Raw genomic sequence first — 6419 nt, 5'->3', positions numbered from 1 at the left:
CAGCTATCATTCAATCCCTTGTTGCTGAAGTAAAATCCTACTAGCATAAATTCCATTTAGCAGGGATAAAAGAGATAGGAGAAACTGTACTAACGACTCCATTCAACGGCAGCTCTGGGTTTTCTCCTTCTCTGAACTCTAACCCAGACTGATCTGTAGACAGGGCATCTGGTACCTCCCCAGAGAAACACAACAAATCTCCCCTGAAAAACTTCCAGTCAGCTTTGACCTGGATGAATCAGACTTGGAACTGTGCTCTGAAGGTGCCTGGTGTCACAATGAAGCTCTCAGGTTTCTCACAAAACTAGTCCTCAACAAAAAACCTGCTAGGAATAGGCAACTTGATTTATTCATCTGAGAAAACTATGCAATCCTTGAGTAAAGCACATACCTGAATATCACCAATAGTACTCAGAAAAGCTAAAGATGCACACAAAAAATAACTTAAGAAAAGCTTTGGTCCATTTGAGTCAAAGGTAGGGAAAGACCATATGTGATCAAAATGTCATAAAGAAAACAAAAATAATCATAAAGGAAGTAATAACAAGGAAATAAGTTGGCCTAGGAGAGAAAAGACAATATTACCAGCTACTAATTTTCTGTTTTCTTTCTTTTGCTGGGCTTCTCAGAGGAAGCAGGGTATAAAGCAGGCACTTTGCAACATATCTCTGTCAAGTATAAAAAGAAGCAAGATGTAAGCACACTTTACGCATACAGTGATGATTACAAAAATTACATAGGAATAATGCTTGCAACATGCAAAAATCTATAGTGTAAATAATGCTTATGTGAGTGTCGAACCTCTGGGTAGCAATGATGATTTACCAATAGACAGAAATGTGTATGATAAATAGAAACGTATATATTATAAAGATATTAGATGCAGCTAGACCGTGCTCAGAAAAAGACTAAATGGTTATAGAGGTTTTAAACAGCTACGTATTACCAGTACCCATTTAGAGAATGGCTAAGTTGAGCCACATGATTAATTTCCACTTAAGTAAAGCTAAGGAAGGGAGACCTACCATATGGACACTCTATGTCTTGGTGGACTCTTCTTTGTCTCTCCTGAACGGTCCCTGGCAAAGATTCAAGCTAAGCGTCTAGAAGTTGGGTTCAGGGTGTAGCAGCTGTCTGTAGTGCTGTCATGGGAGTTTGGAAAAGAATGAAAGGATGATGAGTCGATTGTCCAAGAAATTTGTCACTTTCAGAATGAGTACTCCTTGTCCCAAGCCGAGTTATCAAAATGATGTGGCCTGAGACCTGCATGAGCCTCCCAATGGTCCTGGAGATTATAAGAACTGGAAAGAAGACATAAAACAATGTGAGGGCCTAAGACAGGGTAAAAGCATTTGGCAGCAAGCCTGGACTTGCTTTCTCCCTGGAGAAGACATTTTGGCACTTGTACTTGAAATTGATGAACAAAAGTTTCTGCTTGCGCAGCATTTCCAGGACAGAGGGACTGAGAAACCATTCTACATAAAGGATTTACTATGAGGTGTGTTTGGGAGATCCAGAAACGATGACATTTGAAATATGATGTAAAATTGAATATATGAATCCCACAGAAAAACTGAAAACACCTATGGGCTGTGATCCTAAGGACATACAGGGAGATCGTGTCAGGGGAATTCTTCCGGCCTCTGGGAGTACTTATAGTGAGGTTTTCGTTGTAAGACAACAGTAATTAACGAACTTAAAGTTTCCAACTTCCAATTAAGATATCTGCTATGGCATAGTTTGCAGAAAACATATTATATTATTTCAAGGACATTACATAAAAAAGGGCCGGATCTCTGGTGGAACCCAAGAGATCTATGGGGTCTATGTCTTCCCATAGGTAATTGTACACCTTTCTGCTCCTGATGGAAAATAGAGCTGGGTGGCTCTTGTATGGTGACATTTAGTCCAGAACATCTGCTAATGAGGACACGGTGCTAAGCAACTACCAGTATCCCCTCTTTTGAAGGTACTCATGGTAAGGACTCTCCAACAGTCAAGACTGCACTTTTAGTATTTTAGACTCCTGTCAGTGCTGAGGATGTTTCCTGCAACAGAAATGAAGAAAATGATTAAGCAACAGAAGAATCTTAAAACAAAGGCGGCACAGACAGGAATTTGTGTTGCAGAAATCTAAACTCTTACGCATGCAACATTAAAAAAATAGTAATTTAATAAATCAGGGGAGCACTTGTAGACAAGTATATGAAGAAGAAATAATCAGGCTTAGGCATCTCTGGTTTTTTTTTTTTTTCATTTTCTTTTAAGCAGAGGGAATTCTGATGCAACTCTTCCCATACTACAAGAGGAGAAAAAAAGAAAAACAATCTGCTTGCCAATCCAGCTGCTTTATGCTGGAAAGAATCACTGAAGATAATCCTAAAACAGGATGGCCCTGGAGATGCATGATGTTTCCAGACAGTTGATAGGTGGTCGTGCAACCATCAGAACAGCTCAATGATGAAAGGTATGAATGGAAAGTCTGATACCTGCTCACATGGAAAAGACAAACAAGGGCTGTAAATGTGTCTTAGCTGTTTACTTACTGAGGTACTGATAGCCAGCCCAGCCCAGCCTTGCACTGGAGTGGTAAAAGCCCCGGGGAATAAATGTCCTCTTCAGTAGCTCTGAAATTCCTTCTGGCTCTCAGCTTTCACAGACCCATGAAACAAGATTCCTGGTCTTAACCAAAAGAAAAAAAAAAAGCTCTGTTTTGGGCTCGACTGAGCCTCTGGGGAAGAAAAATGTTAGAGGGTATTAAAAAAAAACAAACCCAAACCCTTGATCCAAACCTGAGAGAATGTGTAAGAAGATCCTATAGGTGATGGTACTATTAAGGAAAAATGGGAAAGGCAACCCTGTATTGAAGGCAAATTGAGAATTTCTGGAGAGAGGAGTCACAAGAAGCCAAACACTCAGGATTTAGAATTGAGCTGTGCTCCTGGCTCACCATTTTGGAACGTTCTAAATGTTCACTTAATTTTCTGAACGATAAAAAGATTCAAATAATAAAGCCTGGGTTTTGATGATGAAGATTATGTCTATCTAGATCTTAATATAATAAAGGAAACTCATTTTGTTTGAGCATTACATGTTCAGCTGTTTATTAATTATATTGCAGACTTGGCTCACTTTTGTTTGACTGATGCTGATGGTGTTACCCAGGTGCGAGCTGGCCCCACTACGCTGTGATGCCTGGTGGATCCCATTGGCCAAATCAGTTTCTTTCCGTTTCCAACAAGGTGAGCAAGAGCTCTTTAAAGCTTGGGGGAGAAAAAAACCCTGCCAAACAGTAAATTTAGCCGTCATTATTGCAGACAATGCTTTTCTTATGAAAAGCAAGATTTATTGTCAGCTAACATGGGTTTCCAAAATTAGGTATACTTCTATTTTGAAATCTGTAAAATACACAGATCTCCTGGTCTTAATTTTGGTTTTACACATAGGTATTTTTTTTTTAGATATGTTCATCACAAAACCTAACTTACATTTTTATCACTTCTACTTCGATCAAAATTCAAGACAATTTACTGCATACAATGAGGCAATTCTGCAACTGAAAAGCTTTACCTAATAGATCTAAAAGGAACTGATAAGGCTTTAAGTATCACTTGGTGTCCAAAGGAAATATTCAACAGAAATATCAGAAATCATATTTCCAGGTAGAGAAACTTCATCAGTGGATTTTTGAAAGTGGGGAACAACATGTTGGTTTTGTTTGTAAAAGGATGATGGGGACCATACAGGGCAAAGTTGCATAAGAGGAAACTACTAGAACTGTGCTGGACCTACTGCACTTGACCAGGGCAGCTGGCAGTCCTAGAAAAGCTGGAATGAGAAAAAAAATATGTCACAAAATGTGAGTTTATCAAAAACAAATGACAGAGCAAGAAAAAATACATATTGTTTACAGGCTGAGCCCAGTGAGACAAGGACTTCAGAAGAACAGAAAGAAGCGATAACAGCTTGACTACCAATACCAAAATAGACTAAGAGCAATGTGAAAATGCCTGCAGCAGCTAAGGGCTTCTGGATCAAAAGAGAAAGGTGAGAGAGTCTAAGAAAAATCATATCCTACAATTTTGGAAGAAGATTAAAAGTATTATAACAAACATCCCGTTCACGTTTAACTTCTTCATCTTTTCTAGAGCTAAATCTGTTGTTAATTCACTTATACTAGAAAAATTGTATCCATGTAGTTCATACCAAATCCTTGAAAAGAATTTGTTCCTCCTATGTCAGTTTATATATCTATATAGATATATATATGGAGGAAAGGGTGTTGGGTAGAAGATATTTTTTTTACCCGACAAGAGTAAACACTACTAGTTGAGGCAGCCATAGGCATAACTAATTGCAGGAGGAAATCTGTTTCACATGCTATCTATATAAATCACAGATTCGAGTACATGTATTTTTAATGTGTACCTTAAAAGCACAGATGAAATAAGATCACCTCAATATTTCAAAAGCAAAGTTTTTAAAGGTTTGATTCTATTTATGCCCAGACCGAGCATCTTCTTCGCTGAGTGATGGGTGTCTCTCGACATTGAATACCTCAGAAGCTAAGGGAAAAATGTCAGGAGAACAGTAATATAATCTAAAGAAACGGTTATAGAGTAATACCTGTGTATGTCTCCTTTTGCAACTCCGTCAACACCTCAGGCAAACCTAAAAGCTTGTTCGAGTATTGTTTTTAATTTTTAAGGCTTTGATTTTAAGGCTTCTCCTCCTTTTTTGTTTTGATTTGTTTTGAACTAGTTGATTTTACTACTAGTTTATAGCAGGACAGTTTTCATGTTAAGTACATTGTATATCCACAAGCAATTAACTGCTAATAGGTATTTACAAAATCATGGGCAGGTGTTACATAACAACTGCTGATGCCAGAAAATAATCTGAAGCAGAAAGATGAGTCCTGGTAAATTAAAGTTAATAAAGATAATTAATCTAAGAGCAGCAGTTCAAGCAATCTAATGATATATATTCTTCTTAAGATTTTCCCCTAGGACAAGAATGAGACTTTTTTTATTTCATGTTTACATTTTCAGCCTTCTACACAAATATTTACTTACCTATTTTAAAGTGATTTCTTCTCATTCTGAAAAGGCATTAATATAAACAATTCAAAGAAAGACAGATGTCTGTATAAAAATAAAACATTTCATTTCTGGGCAACCAGTTAATTACAAACCAACTTTTGAAGTGTTTGCGGCTCAACTCTCATCAACTTCAGTGAGCAATGAAGGTGTTTAGTACCTTAGTTTTTTCAACCAAACCTTCTCTGTGCATTAATGTACATGGCCAGTACTTCCTCCTACGTTAGGGACAAATGAAAACAGAAATGCTGCTTCTGGTAGCGCACGCTCCTGCTTGCTTATCAGCTGTTTTCCACCTCTACGATACAGTAGACCTTTTGGTAAACAACAATGCATTGATATCTAGTCATGAGCAATAATTTAGTTGCCTTGTGTACATTACACACTCAAATACACGTATTTTGAGTAGGCACTAGCAAAAAAACCAGCCTTCTTTTCGCCTCCTTTAGTTTTGCATGTTAATTGCTATGCTGTACAGCTGAGGAATTACATCAGGCCTCGTAGTGCTGGAAAAGCTCTTCCGTGCTGTTTTGCCAGTACACTTCAGTCCTGCCCTTCTGCATCCCTGTTATTCCAGCCTTTGCCCTCTCTTGAGCAGACACTGCTAGTTGTGCTAAATTGGGTAGTGGTTTTGGAAGTGAACAAATTGGGACTAGAAAAAGACCCCAAGCTCATTTTCAATTTTGTTCTGAGCTCCTATTTGAACTCAAGTAGTTAGGAAAGCAATAAATAGGCCAGGGCCATAGGGGAACAGCACTTGATGTACATTTGGGTCAGGGGCTACCACTAGGATTTCTTTAGAAATCCAGATGATATTATATTAAAAAAAAAATCCAATCACAAAAAAAGTTTGGTATGGAACATTTTGGCTAGTCATAGACACAATATTTACCTAGATACTACAATAACAGCACAATCAGCACTCCAAAATAGATAATAATAATATTTAGAACAAAATTTATTTTACCCAAGCATGTACACATTGTAAACTAATCTCTCCAAATGCCTTGGCTTCCATTATAAAATGTATGCTTTACAAATAACTCTGTGAAAAGGCAGTAATTCATGAACCTAAACCTATTTTTAGAGAAATCTGTCGGTTAGTCTGTATTAAGTAAATAATAGCTTGACATCAACGTTCCAGTCCTTATCATTATTATATAGATCCTTAAACTACAGTCAACATTATATTACACAAGTTTATTATAGCTGCATAATTAAGCAAAATAACAAATCTCTCTTTTTTTTTTTGTTCTTCTGCCTTGTCCTTTAGATGAATGACAAGGAATGTGCTGACAGAAATTAGAGTTTCTTTTAAAA

This window comes from Cuculus canorus, chromosome 7 (genome assembly GCF_017976375.1).
Source record: "Cuculus canorus isolate bCucCan1 chromosome 7, bCucCan1.pri, whole genome shotgun sequence".
NCBI classification, from domain to species: domain Eukaryota; kingdom Metazoa; phylum Chordata; class Aves; order Cuculiformes; family Cuculidae; genus Cuculus; species Cuculus canorus.
The sequence above is the reverse complement of the archived record's forward strand: the minus strand, read 5'-3'. Positions refer to the sequence as shown.